The following is a 14,372-nucleotide window of genomic DNA, read 5'->3' on the forward strand; positions in this document are numbered from 1 at the left end:
ACTCTGTGAGATGAATTAACAGAACACAGAGCAGTTTCTCAGAAAGCTTCTTTCCAGTTTTGAACGGAAGATATTTCCTTTTTCACCATAGCCCTCTACGGGCTTCCAAAATTCCCTTTGCCAATTCCACAAGAACAGCCTTAGCGAAAGGCTTCTTGAAGGGAAAGATGTAACTCTGTGAGATGAATTAACAGAACACAAAGCAGTTTCTCAGAAAGCTTCTTTCATGTTTTGAACGGAAGATATTTCCTTTTAAACCATAGCCCTCTATGGGCTTCCAAATATCACTTTGCCAATTCCACAAGAACAGCCTTAGCGAAAGGTTTCTTGAAGGGAAAGATGTAACTCCGTGAGATGAATTATCCGACCACAGAGCATTTTCTCGGAAAGTTTCTTTCCAGTTTTGAACGGAAGATATTTCCTTTTTCACCATAGCCCTCTACGGGCTTCCAAATATCCCTTTGCGAATTCCAGAAGAACAGCCTTAGCGAAAGACCTCTTGAAGGGAAACATGTAACTCTGTGAGATGAATTAAAAGAATACAGAGCAGTTTCTCAGAAAGCTTCTCTCCGGTTTTGAAGGGAAGATATTTCCTTTTTCACCATAGCCCTCTATGGGCTTCCAAATATCCCTTTGCCAATTCCACAAGAAGAGCCTTAGCGAAAGGCTTCTTGAAGGGAAAGATGTAACTCTGTGAGATGAATTAACAGAACCCAGAGCAGTTTCTCAGAAAGCTTCTTTCCATTTTTGAAAGGAAGATATTTCCTTTTTCACCATAGCCCTCTATGGGCTTCCAAATATCACTTTGCCAATTCCACAAGAACAGCCTTAGCGAATGGCTTCTTGAAGGGAAAGATGTAACTCTGTGATATGAATTAACAGAACACAGAGCAGTTTCTCAGAAAGCTTCTTTCCAGTTTTGAACGGAAGATATTTCCTTTTTCACCATAGCCCTCTACGGGCTTCCAAAATTCCCTTTGCCAATTCCACAAGAACAGCCTTAGCGAAAGGCTTCTGGAAGGGAAAGATGTAACTCTGTGAGATGAATTAACAGAACACAGAGCAGTTTCTCAGAAAGCTTCTTTCCAGTTTTGAACGGAAGATATTTCCTTTTTCACCATAGCCCTCTATGGGCTTCCAAATATCCCTTTGCCAATTCCACAAGAACAGCCTTAGCGAAAGGCTTCTTGAAGGGAAAGATGTAACTCTGTGAGATGAATTAACAGAACACAGAGCAGTTTCTCAGAAAGCTTCTTTCCAGTTTTGAACGGAAGATATTTCCTTTTTCACCTTAGCTCTCTACGGGCTTCCAAATATCCCTTTGCCAATTCCACAAGAACAGCCTTAGCGAAAGGCTTCCTGAAGGGAAAGATGTAACTATGTGAGTTGAATTAACAGAACACAGAGCAGTTTCTCAGAAAGCTTCTTTCCAGTTTTGAACGGAAGATATTTCCTTTTTCACCATAGCCCTCTATGGGCTCGAAGTATCCCTTTGCCAATTCCAGCAGAACAGCCTTAGCGAAAGGCTTCTGGAAGGGAAAGATGTAACTCTGTGAGATGAATTAACAGAACATAGAGCAGTTTCTCAGAAAGCTTCTTTCCATTTTTGAACGGAAGATATTTCCTTTTTCACCATAGCCCTCTATGGGCTTCCAAATATCACTTTGCCAATTCCACAAGAACAGCCTGAGCGAAAGGCTTCTTGAAGGGAAAGATGTAACTCGGTGAGATGAATTAACAGAACAGAGAGCAATTTCTCAGAAAGCTTCTTTCCAGTTTTGAACGGAAGATATTTCCTTTTTCACCATAGCCCTCTATGGGCTTCCAAATATCACTTTGCCAATTCCACAAGAACAGACTTAGCGAAAGGCTTCTTGAAGGGAAAGATGTAACTACGAGAGATGAATTAACAGACCACAGAGCATTTTCTCAGAAAGTTTCTTTCCAGTTTTGAACGGAAGATATTTCCTTTTTCACCATAGCCCTCTATGGGCTCGAAGTATCCCTTTGCCAATTCCAGCAGAGCAGACTTAGCGAAAGGCTTCTAGAAGGGAAAGATGTAACTCTGTGAGATGAATTAACAGAACACAGAGCAGTTTCTCAGAAAGCTTCTTTCCAGTTTTGAACGGAAGATATTTCCTTTTTCACCATAGCCCTCTACGGGCTTCCAAAATTCCCTTTGCCAATTCCAGAAGAACAGCCTTAGCGAAAGTCTTCTTGAAGGGAAAGATGTAACTCTGTGAGATGAATTAACAGAACACAGAGCAGTTTCTCAGAAAGCTTCTTTCCAGTTTTGAACGGAAGATATTTCCTTTTTCACCATAGCCCTCTATGGGCTTCCAAATATCGCTTTGCCAATTCCACAAGAACAGCCTTAGCGAAAGACTTCTTGAAGGGAAAGATGTAACTCTGTTAGATGAATTAATAGAACACAGAGCAGTTTCTCAGAAAGCTTCTTTCCAGTTTTGAACTGAAGATATTTCCTTTTTCACCATAGCCCTCTATGGGCTTCGAAATATGCCTTTACCAATTCCACAAGAACAGTCTTAGCGAAAGGCTTTTGAAGGGAAAGATGTAACTCTGTGAGATGAATTAACAGAACACAGAGCAGTTTCTCAGAAAGCTTCTTTCCAGTTTTGACCAGAAGATATTTCCTTTTTCACCATAGCCCTCTATGGGCTTCCAAATATCCCTTTGCCAACTCCAAAAGAACAGCCTTAGCGAAAGGCTTCTTGAAGGGAAAGATGTATCTCTGTGAGATGAATTAACAGAACACAGAGCAGTTTCTCCGAAAGCTTCTTTCCAGTTTTGAACGGAAGATATTTCCTTTTTCACCATAGCCCTCTATGGGCTTCCAAATATCCCTTTGCCAATTCCACAAGAACAGCCTTAGCGAAAGGCTTCTTGAAGGGAAAGATGTAACTCTGTGAGATGAATTAACAGAACACAGAGCAGTTTCTCAGAAAGCTTCTTTCCAGTTTTGAACGGAAGATATTTACTTTTTCACCTTAGCTCTCTACGGGCTTCCAAATATCCCTTTGCCAATTCCACAAGAACAGCCTTAGCGAAAGGCTTCCTGAAGGGAAAGATGTAACTATGTGAGTTGAATTAACAGAACACAGAGCAGTTTCTCAGAAAGCTTCTTTCCAGTTTTGAACGGAAGATATTTCCTTTTTCACCATAGCCCTCTATGGGCTCGAAGTATCCCTTTGCCAATTCCAGCAGAACAGCCTTAGCGAAAGGCTTCTGGAAGGGAAAGATGTAACTCTGTGAGATGAATTAACAGAACATAGAGCAGTTTCTCAGAAAGCTTCTTTCCATTTTTGAACGGAAGATATTTCCTTTTCCACCATAGCCCTCTATGGGCTTCCAAATATCACTTTGCCAATTCCACAAGAACAGCCTGAGCGAAAGGCTTCTTGAAGGGAAAGATGTAACTCGGTGAGATGAATTAACAGAACAGAGAGCAATTTCTCAGAAAGCTTCTTTCCAGTTTTGAACGGAAGATATTTCCTTTTTCACCATAGCCCTCTATGGGCTTCCAAATATCACTTTGCCAATTCCACAAGAACAGACTTAGCGAAAGGCTTCTTGAAGGGAAAGATGTAACTACGAGAGATGAATTAACAGACCACAGAGCATTTTCTCAGAAAGTTTCTTTCCAGTTTTGAACGGAAGATATTTCCTTTTTCACCATAGCCCTCTATGGGCTCGAAGTATCCCTTTGCCAATTCCAGCAGAGCAGACTTAGCGAAAGGCTTCTAGAAGGGAAAGATGTAACTCTGTGAGATGAATTAACAGAACACAGAGCAGTTTCTCAGAAAGCTTCTTTCCAGTTTTGAACGGAAGATTTTTCCTTTTTCACCATAGCCCTCTACGGGCTTCCAAAATTCCCTTTGCCAATTCCACAAGAACAGCCTTAGCGAAAGTCTTCTTGAAGGGAAAGATGTAACTCTGTGAGATGAATTAACAGAACACAGAGCAGTTTCTCAGAAAGCTTCTTTCCAGTTTTGAACGGAAGATATTTCCTTTTTCACCATAGCCCTCTATGGGCTTCCAAATATCGCTTTGCCAATTCCACAAGAACAGCCTTAGCGAAAGACTTCTTGAAGGGAAAGATGTAACTCTGTTAGATGAATTAATAGAACACAGAGCAGTTTCTCAGAAAGCTTCTTTCCAGTTTTGAACTGAAGATATTTCCTTTTTCACCATAGCCCTCTATGGGCTTCGAAATATGCCTTTACCAATTCCACAAGAACAGTCTTAGCGAAAGCCTTTTGAAGGGAAAGATGTAACTCTGTGAGATGAATTAACAGAACACAGAGCAGTTTCTCAGAAAGCTTCTTTCCAGTTTTGACCAGAAGATATTTCCTTTTTCACCATAGCCCTCTATGGGCTTCCAAATATCCCTTTGCCAACTCCAAAAGAACAGCCTTAGCGAAAGGCTTCTTGAAGGGAAAGATGTATCTCTGTGAGATGAATTAACAGAACACAGAGCAGTTTCTCCGAAAGCTTCTTTCCAGTTTTGAACGGAAGATATTTCCTTTTTCACCATAGCCCTCTATGGGCTTCCAAATATCCCTTTTCCAATTCCACAAGAACAGCCTTAGGGAAAGGCTTCTTGAAGGGAAAGATGTAACTATGTGAGATGAATTAACAGAACACAGAGCAGTTTCTCAGAAAGCTTCTTTCCAGTTTTGAACGGAAGATATTTCCTTTTTCACCATAGCCCTCTATGGGCTTCCAAATATCCCTTTGCCAATTATACAAGAACAGCCTTATCGAAAGACTTCTTGAAGGGAAAGATGTAACTCTGTGAGATGAATTAACAGAACACAGAGCAGTTTCTCAGAAAGCTTCTTTCCACTTTTGAACTGAAGGTATTTCCTTTTTCACCATAGCCCTCTATTGGCTTCCAAATATCCCTTTGCCAATTCCACAAGAACAGCCTTAGCGAAAGGCTTCTTGAAGGGAAAGATGTAACTCTGTGAGATGAATTAACAGAACACAGAGCAGTTTCTCAGAAAGCTTTCCAGTTTTGAACGGAAGATATTTCCTTTTTCACCATAGCCCTCTATGGGCTTCCAAATATTACTTTGCCAATTCCACAAGAACAGCCTTAGCGAAAGGCTTCTGGAAGGGAAAGATGTAACTCTGTGAGATGAATTAACAGAACACAGAGCAGTTTCTTAGAAAGCTTCTTTCCAGTTTTCAACGGAAGATATTTCCTTTTTCACCATAGCCCTCTATGGGCTCGAAGTATCCCTTTGCCAATTCCAGCAGACCAGCCTTAGCGAAAGGCTTCTGGAAGGGGAAGATGTAACTCTGTGAGATGAATTAACAGAACACAGAGCAGTTTCTCAGAAAGCTTCTTTCCAGTTTTGAACGGAAGATATTTCCTTTTTCACCATAGCCCTCTATGGGCTTCCAAATATCACTTTGCCAATTCCACAAGACAGCCCTAGCGAAAGGGTTCCTGAAGGGAAAGATGTAACTCTGTGAGATGAATTAACAGAACACAGAGCAGTTTCTCAGAAAGCTTCTTTCCTGTTTTGAACGGAAGATATTTCCTTTTTCACCATAGCCCTCTATGGGCTTCCAAATATCACTTTGCCAATTCCACAAGAACAGCCTTAGCGAAAGGCTTATTGAAGGGAAAGAGGTAACTATGTGAGATGAATTAACAGAACACAGAGCAGTTTCTCAGAAAGCTTCTTTCCAGTTTTGAACGGAAGATATTTCCTTTTTCACCATAGCCCTCTATGGGCTTTCAAATATCCCTTTGCCAATTATACCAGAACAGCCTTATCGAAAGACTTCTTGAAGGGAAAGATGTAACTCTGTGAGATGAATTAACAGAACACAGAGCAGTTTCTCAGAAAGCTTCTTTCCAGTTTTGAACGGAAGATAATTCCTTTTTCACCATAGCCTTCTATTGGCTTCCAAATATCCCTTTGCCAATTCCACAAGAACAGCCTTAGCGAAAGGCTTCTTGAAGGGAAAGATGTAACTCTGTGAGATGAATGAACAGAACACAGAGCAGTTTCTCAGAAAGCTTCTTTCCAGGTTTGAACGGACGATATTTCCTTTTTCACCATAGCCCTCTATGGGCTTCCAAATATCACTTTGCCAATTCCACAAGAACAGACTTAGCGAAAGGCTTCTTGAAGGGAAAGATGTAACTCCGAGAGATGAATTAACAGACCACAGAGCATTTTCTCAGAAAGTTTCTTTCCAGTTTTGAACGGAAGATATTTCCTTTTTTACCATAGCCCTCTATGGGCTCGAAGTATCCCTTTGCCAATTCCAGCAGAGCAGACTTAGCGAAAGGCTTCTAGAAGGGAAAGATGTAACTCTGTGAGATGAATTAACAGAACACAGAGCAGTTTCTCAGAAAGCTTCTTTCCAGTTTTGAACGGAAGATATTTCCTTTTTCACCATAGCCCTCTACGGGCTTCCAAAATTCCCTTTGCTAATTCCACAAGAACAGCCTTAGCGAAAGGCTTCTTGAAGGGAAAGATGTAACTCTGTGAGATGAATTAACAGAACACAGAGCAGTTTCTCAGAAAGTTTCTTTCCTGTTTTGAACGGAAGATATTTCCTTTTAAACCATAGCCCTCTATGGGCTTCCAAATATCACTTTCCCTATTCCACAAGAACAGCCTTAGCGAAAGACTTCTTGAAGGGAAAGATGTAACTCTGTGAGATGAATTAACAGAATACAGAGCAGTTTCTCAGAAAGCTTCTTTCCGGTTTTGAAAGCAAGATATTTCCTTTTTCACCATAGCTCTCTATGGGCTTCCAAATATCACTTTGCCAATTACACAAGAACAGCCTTAGCGAATGACTTCTTGAAGGGAAAGATGTAACTCTGTGAGATGAATTAACAGAACACAGAGCAGTTTCTCAGAAAGTTTCTTTCCAGTATTGAACGGAAGATAATTCCTTTTTCACCATAGACCTCTATGGACTTCCAAATATGCCTATGCCAATTCCACAAGAATAGCCTTAGCGAAAGGCTTCTTGAAGGGAAGATGTCACCCTGTGAGATGAATTAACAGAACACAGAGCAGTTTGTCAGAAAGCTTCTTTCCAGTTTTGAACGGAAGATATTTCCTTTTTCACCATAGCCCTCTAAGGGCTTCCAAATATGACTTTGCCAATTCCACAAGAACAGCCTTAACGAAAGGCTTCTTGAAGGGAAAGATGTAACTCTGTGAGATGAATTAACAGAACACAGAGCAGGTTGTCAGAAAGCTTCTTTCCAGTATTGAACGGAAGATATTTCCTATTTCACCATATCCCTCCATGGGCTTCCAAATATCCCCTTGTCATTCCACAAGAACAACCTTAGCGAAAGGGTTCTTGAAGGGATAGATGTAACTCTGTGAGATGAATTAACAGAACACAGAGCAGTTTCTCAGATAGCTTCTTTCCAGTTTTGAACGGAAGATATTTCCTTTTTCACCATAGCCCTCTAAGGGCTCGAAGTATCCCTTTGCCAATTCCAGCAGAACAGACTTAGCGAAAGGCTTCTTGAAGGGAAAGATGTAACTCTGTGAGATGAATTAACAGAACAGAGAGCAATTTCTCAGAAAGCTTCTTTCCAGTTTTGAACGGAAGATATTTCCTTTTTCACCATACCCCTCTATGGGCTTCCAAATATCACTTTGCCAATTCCACAAGACAGCCTTAGCGAAAGGGTTCCTGAAGGGAAAGATGTAACTCCGTGAGATGAATTAACAGAACACAGAGCAGTTTCTCAAAAAGATTCTTTCCGGTTTTGAACGGAAGATATTTCCTTTTTCACCAGAGCCCTCTATGGGCTTCCAAATATCACTTTGCCAATTCCACAAGAACAGCCTTAGCGAAAGGCTTATTGAAGGGAAAGAGGTAACTATGTGAGATGAATTAACAGAACACAGAGCAGGTTCCCAGAAAGCTTCTTTCCAGTTTTGAACGGAAGATATTTCCTTTTTCACCATAGCCCTCTAGGGCTTCCAAATATCCCTTTGCCAACTATACAAGAACAGCCTTATCGAAAGACTTCTTGAAGGGAAAGATGTAACTCTGTGAGATGAATTAACAGAACACAGAGCAGTTTCTCAGAAAGCTTCTCTCCACTTTTGAACGGAAGGTATTTCCTTTTTCTCCATAGCCCTCTATTGGCTTCCAAATATCCCTTTGATAATTCCACAAGAACAGCCTTAGCGAAAGGCTTCTTGAAGGGAAAGATGTAACACTGTGAGATGAATGAACAGAACACAGAGCAGTTTCTCAGAAAGCTTCTTTCCAGTTTTGAAAGGAAGATATTTCCTTTTTCACCATAGCCCTCTATGGGCTTCCAAATATCACTATGCCAATTCCACAAGAACAGCCTTAGCGAAAGGCTTCTTGAAGGGAAAGATGTAACTCTGTGAGATGAATTAACAGAACACAGAGCAGTTTCTCAGAAAGCTTCTTTCCAGTTTTTAACGGAAGGTATTTCCTTTTTCACCATAGCCCTCTATGGGCTCGAAGTATCCCTTTGCCAATTCCAGCAGAACAGACTTAGCGAAAGGCTTCTAGAAGGGAAAGATGTAACTCTGTGAGATGAATTAACAGAACACAGAGCAGTTTCTCAGAAAGCTTCTTTCCAGTTTTGAACGGAAGATATTTCCTTTTTCACCATAGCCCTCTACGGGCTTCCAAAATTCCCTTTGCCAATTCCACAAGAACAGCCTTAGCGAAAGGCTTCTGGAAGGGAAAGATGTAACTCTGTGAGATGAATTAACAGAACACAGAGCAGTTTCTCAGAAAGCTTCTTTCCAGTTTTGAACGGAAGATATTTCCTTTTTCACCATAGCCCTCTACGGGCTTCCAAAATTCCCTTTGCCAATTCCACAAGAACAGATTTAGCGAAAGGCTTCTGGAAGGGAAAGATGTAACTCTGTGAGATGAATTAACAGAACACAGAGCAGTTTCTCAGAAAGCTTCTTTCCAGTTTTGAACGGAAGATATTTCCTTTTTCACCATAGCCCTCTATGGGCTTCCAAATATCCCTTTGCCAATTCCACAAGAACAGCCTTAGCGAAAGGCTTCTTGAAGGGAAAGATGTAACTCTGTGAGATGAATTAACAGAACACAGAGCATTTTCTCAGAAAGCTTCTTTCCAGTTTTGAACGGAAGATATTTCCTTTTTCACGATAGCCCACTATGGGCTTCCAAATATCCCTTTGCCAATTCCAAAAAACAGCCTTAGCAAAAGGCTTCTTGAAGGGAAAGATGTAACTCTGTGAAATGAATTAACAGAACACAGAGCGGTTTCTCAGAAAGCTTCTTTCCAGGTTTGAACGGAAGATATTTCCTTTTTCACCTTAGCCCTCTATGGGCTTCCAAATATCCCTTTGCCAATTCCACACGAACAGCCTTAGCGAAAGGCTTCTTGAAGGGGAAGATGTAACTCTGTAGATGAATTAACAGAACACAGAGCAGTTTCTCAGAAAGCTTCTTTCCAGTTTTGAACGGAAGATATTTCCTTTTTCACCATAGCCCTCTATGGGCTTCCAAATATCCCTTTGCCAACTCCACAAGAACAGCCTTAGCGAAAGGCTTCTTGAAGGGAAAGATGTATCTCTGTGAGATGAATTAACAGAACACAGAGCAGTTTCTCCGAAAGCTTCTTTCCAGTTTTGAACGGAAGATATTTCCTTTTTCACCATAGCCCTCTATGGGCTCGAAGTATTCCTTTGCCAATTCCAGCAGAACAGACTTATCGAAAGGCTTCTAGAAGGGAAAGATGTAACTCTGTGAGATGAATTAACAGAACACAGAGCAGTTTCTCAGAAAGCTTCTTTCCAGTTTTGAACGGAAGATATTTCCTTTTTCACCATAGCCCTCTACGGGCTTCCAAAATTCCCTTTGCCAATTCCACAAGAACAGCCTTAGCGAAAGGCTTCTGGAAGGGAAAGATGTAACTCTGTGAGATGAATTAACAGAACACAGAGCAGTTTCTCAGAAAGCTTCTTTCCAGTTTTGAACGGAAGATATTTTTTTTTTCACCATAGCCCTCTATGGGCTTCCAAATATCCCCTTGCCCATTCCACAAGAACAGCCTTAGCGAAAGGCTTCTTGAAGGGAAAGATGTAACTCTGTGAGATGAATTAACAGAACACAGAGCAGTTTCTCAGAAAGCTTCTTTCCAATTTTGAACGGAAGATATTTCCTTTTTCACCATAGCCCTCTATGGGCTTCCAAATATCACTTTGCCAATTCCACAAGAACAGCCTTAGCGAAAGGCTTCTTGAAGGGAAAGATGTAACTCCGAGAGATGAATTAACAGACCACAGAGCATTTTCTCAGAAAGTTTCTTTCCAGTTTTGAACGGAAGATATTTCCTTTTTCACCATAGCCCTCTATGGGCTCGAAGTATCCCTTTGCCAATTCCAGGAGAGCAGACTTAGCGAAAGGCTTCTAGAAGGGAAAGATGTAACTCTGAGAGATGAATTAACAGAACACAGAGCAGTTTCTCAGAAAGCTTCTTTCCAGTTTTCAACGGAAGATATTTCCTTTTTCACCGTAGCCCTCTATGGGCTCGAAGTATCCCTTTGCCAATTCCAGCAGAACAGCCTTAGCGAAAGGCTTCTGGAAGGGAAAGATGTAACTCTGTGAGATGAATTAACAGAACATAGAGCAGTTTCTCAGAAAGCTTCTGTCCAGTTTTGAACGGAAGTTATTTCCTTTTTCACCATAGCCCTCTATGGGCTTCCAAATATCCCTTTGCCAAACCACAAGAACAGCCTGAGCGAAACGCTTCTTGAAGGGAAAGATGTAACTCTGTGAGATGAATCAACAGAACAGAGAGAAATTTCTCAGAAAGCTTCTTTCCAGTTTTGAACGGAAGATATTTCCTATTTCACCATATCCCTCCATGGGCTTCCAAATATCCCCTTGTCATTCCACAAGAACAGCCTTAGCGAAAGGGTTCTTGAAGGCATAGATGTAACTCTGTGAGATGAATTAACAGAACACAGAGCAGTTTCTCAGAAAGCTTCTTTCCAGTTTTGAACGGAAGATATTTCCTTTTTCACCATAGCCCTCTATGGGCTTCCAAACATCGCTTTGCCAATTCCACAAGAACAGCCTTAGCGAAAGACTTCTTGAAGGGAAAGATGTAACTCTGTTAGATGAATTAATAGAACACAGAGCAGTTTCTCAGAAAGCTTCTTTCCAGTTTTGAACGGAAGATATATCCTTTTTCACCATAGCCCTCTATGGGCTTCGAAATATGCATTTACCAATTTCACAAGAACAGCCTTAGCGAAAGGCTTCTTGAGGGGAAAGATGTAACTCTGTGAGATGAATTAACAGAACACAGAGCAGTTTCTCAGAAAGCTTCTTTCCAGTTTTGAACGGAAGATATTAACTTTTTCACCATAGCCCTCTATGGGCTTCCAAATATCACTTTGCCAATTCCACAAGAACAGCCTTAGCGAAAGGCTTCTTGAAGGGAAAGATGTAACTCCCTGAGATGAATTATCCGACCACAGAGCATTTTCTCAGAAAGTTTCTTTCCAGTTTTGAACGGAAGATATTTCCTTTTTCACCATAGCCCTCTATGGGCTCGAAGTATCCCTTTGCCAATTCCAGCAGAGCAGACTTAGCGAAAGGCTTCTAGAAGGGAAAGATGTAACTCTGTGAGATGAATTAACAGAACACAGAGCAGTTTCTCAGAAAGCTTCTTTCCAGTTTTGAACGGAAGATATTTCCTTTTTCACCATAGCCCTCTACGGGCTTCCAAAATTCCCTTTGCCAATTCCACAAGAACAGCCTTAGCGAAAGGCTTCTGGAAGGGAAAGATGTAACTCTGTGAGATGAATTAACAGAACACAGAGCAGTTTCTCAGAAAGCTTCTTTCCAGTTTTGAACGGAAGATAGTTCCTTTTTCACCATAGCCCTCTATGGGCTTCCAAATATCCCTTTGCCAATTCCACAAGAACAGCCTTAGCGAAAGGCTTCTTGAAGGGAAAGATGTAACTCTGTGAGATGAATTAACAGAACACAGAGCATTTTCTCAGAAAGCTTCTTTCCAGTTTTGAACGGAAGATATTTGCTTTTTCACGATAGCCCACTATGGGCTTCCAAATATCCCTTTGCCAATTGCAAAAAACAGCCTTAGCAAAAGGCTTCTTGAAGGGAAAGATGTAACTCTGTGAAATGAATTAACAGAACACAGAGCGGTTTCTCAGAAAGCTTCTTTCCAGGTTTGAACGGAAGATATTTCCTTTTTCACCTTAGCCCTCTATGGGCTTCCAAATATCCCTTTGCCAATTCCACAAGAACAGCCTTAGCGAAAGGCTTCTTGAAGGGGAAGATGTAACTCTGTAGATGAATTAACAGAACACAGAGCAGTTTCTCAGAAAGCTTCTTTCCAGTTTTGAACGGAAGATATTTCCTTTTTCACCATAGCCCTCTAAGGGCTTCCAAATATCCCTTTGCCAATTCCACAAGAACAGCCTTAGCGAAAGGCTTCTTGAAGGGAAAGATGTATCTCTGTGAGATGAATTAACAGAACACAGAGCAGTTTCTCTGAAAGCTTCTTTCCAGTTTTGAACGGAAGATATTTCCTTTTTCACCATAGCCCTCTATGGGCTTCCAAATATCCCTTTGCCAATTCCACAAGAACAGCCTTAGCGAAAGGCTTCTTGAAGGGAAAGATGTAACTATATGAGATGAATTAACAGAACACAGAGCAGTTTCTCAGAAAGCTTCTTTCCAGTTTTGAACGGAAGATATTTCCTTTTTCACCATAGCCCTCTATGGGCTTCCAAACATCCCTTTGCCAATTATACAAGAACAGCCTTATCGAAAGACTTCTTAAAGTGAAAGATGTAACTCTGTGAGATGAATTAACAGAACACAGAGAAGTTTCTCAGAAAGCTTCTTTCCACTTTTGAACGGAAGATATTTCCTTTTTCACCATAGCCCTCTATTGGCTTCCAAATATCCCTTTGCCAATTCCACAAGAACAGCCTTAGCTAAAGGCTTCTTGAAGGGAAAGATGTAACTCTGTGAGATGAATTAACAGAACACAGAGCAGTTTCTCAGAAAGCTTCTTTCCAGTTTTGAACGGAAGATATTTCCTTTTTCACCATACCCCTCTATGGGCTTCCAAATATTACTTTGCCAATTCCACAAGAACAGCCTTAGCGAAAGGCTTCTTGAAGGGAAAGATGTAACTGTGTGAGATGAATTAACAGAACACAGAGCACTTTCTCAGAAAGCTTCTTTCCAGTTTTCAACGGAAGATATTTCCTTTTTCACCATAGCCCTCTATGGGCTCGAAGTATCCCTTTGCCAATTCCAGCAGAACAGCCTTAGCGAAAGGCTTCTGGAAGGGAAAGATGTAACTCTGTGAGATGAATTAACAGAACACAGAGCAGTTTCTCAGAAAGCTTCTTTCCAGTTTTGAACGGAAGTTATTTCCTTTTTCACCATAGCCCTCTATCGGCTTCCAAATATCCCTTTTCCAATTCCACAAGAACAGCCTGAGCGAAAGGCTTCTTGAAGGGAAAGATGTAACTCTGTGAGATGAATTAACAAAACACAGAGCAGGTTGTCAGAAAGCTTCTTTCCAGTTTTGAACGGAAGATATTTCCTTTTTCACCATAGCCCTCTATGGGCTTCCAAATATCACTTTGCCAATTCCACAAGACAGCCTTAGTGAAAGGGTTCCTGAAGGGAAAGATGTAACTCTGGAGATGAATTAACAGAACACAGAGCAGTTTCTCAGAAAGATTCTTTCCGGTTTTGAACGGAAGATATTTCCTTTTTCACCATAGCCCTCTATGGGCTTCCAAATATCACTTTGCCAGTTCCACAAGAACAGCCTTAGTGAAAGGCTTCTTGAAGGGAAAGATGTAACTCTGTGAGATGAATTAACAGAACACAGAGCAGTTTCTCAGAAAGCTTCTTTCCAGTTTTGAACGGAAGATATTTCCTTTTTCACCACAGCCCTCTCTGGGTTTCCAAATATCCCTTTGCCAATTCCACAAGAACAGCCTTAGCGAAAGGCTACTTTAAGGGAAAGATGTAACTCTGTGACATGAATTAACAGAACACAGAGCAGTTGCTCAGAAAGCTTCTTTCCAGTTTTTAACGGAAGATATTTCCTTTTTCACCAGAGCCCTCTATGGGCTTCCAAATATCACTTTGCCAATTCCACAAGAACAGCCTTAGCGAAAGGCTTATTGAAGGGAAAGAGGTAACTATGTGAGATGAATTAACAGAACACAGAGCAGTTTCTTAGAAAGCTTCTTTCCGGTTTTGAACGGAAGATATTTCCTTTTTCACCATAGCCCTCTATGGGCTTCCAAATATCACTTTGCCAGTTC

The sequence above is a fragment of the Chlorocebus sabaeus genome, chromosome 13 (assembly GCF_047675955.1).
Source record: "Chlorocebus sabaeus isolate Y175 chromosome 13, mChlSab1.0.hap1, whole genome shotgun sequence".
In the NCBI taxonomy this organism is placed as follows: Eukaryota; Metazoa; Chordata; class Mammalia; order Primates; family Cercopithecidae; genus Chlorocebus; species Chlorocebus sabaeus.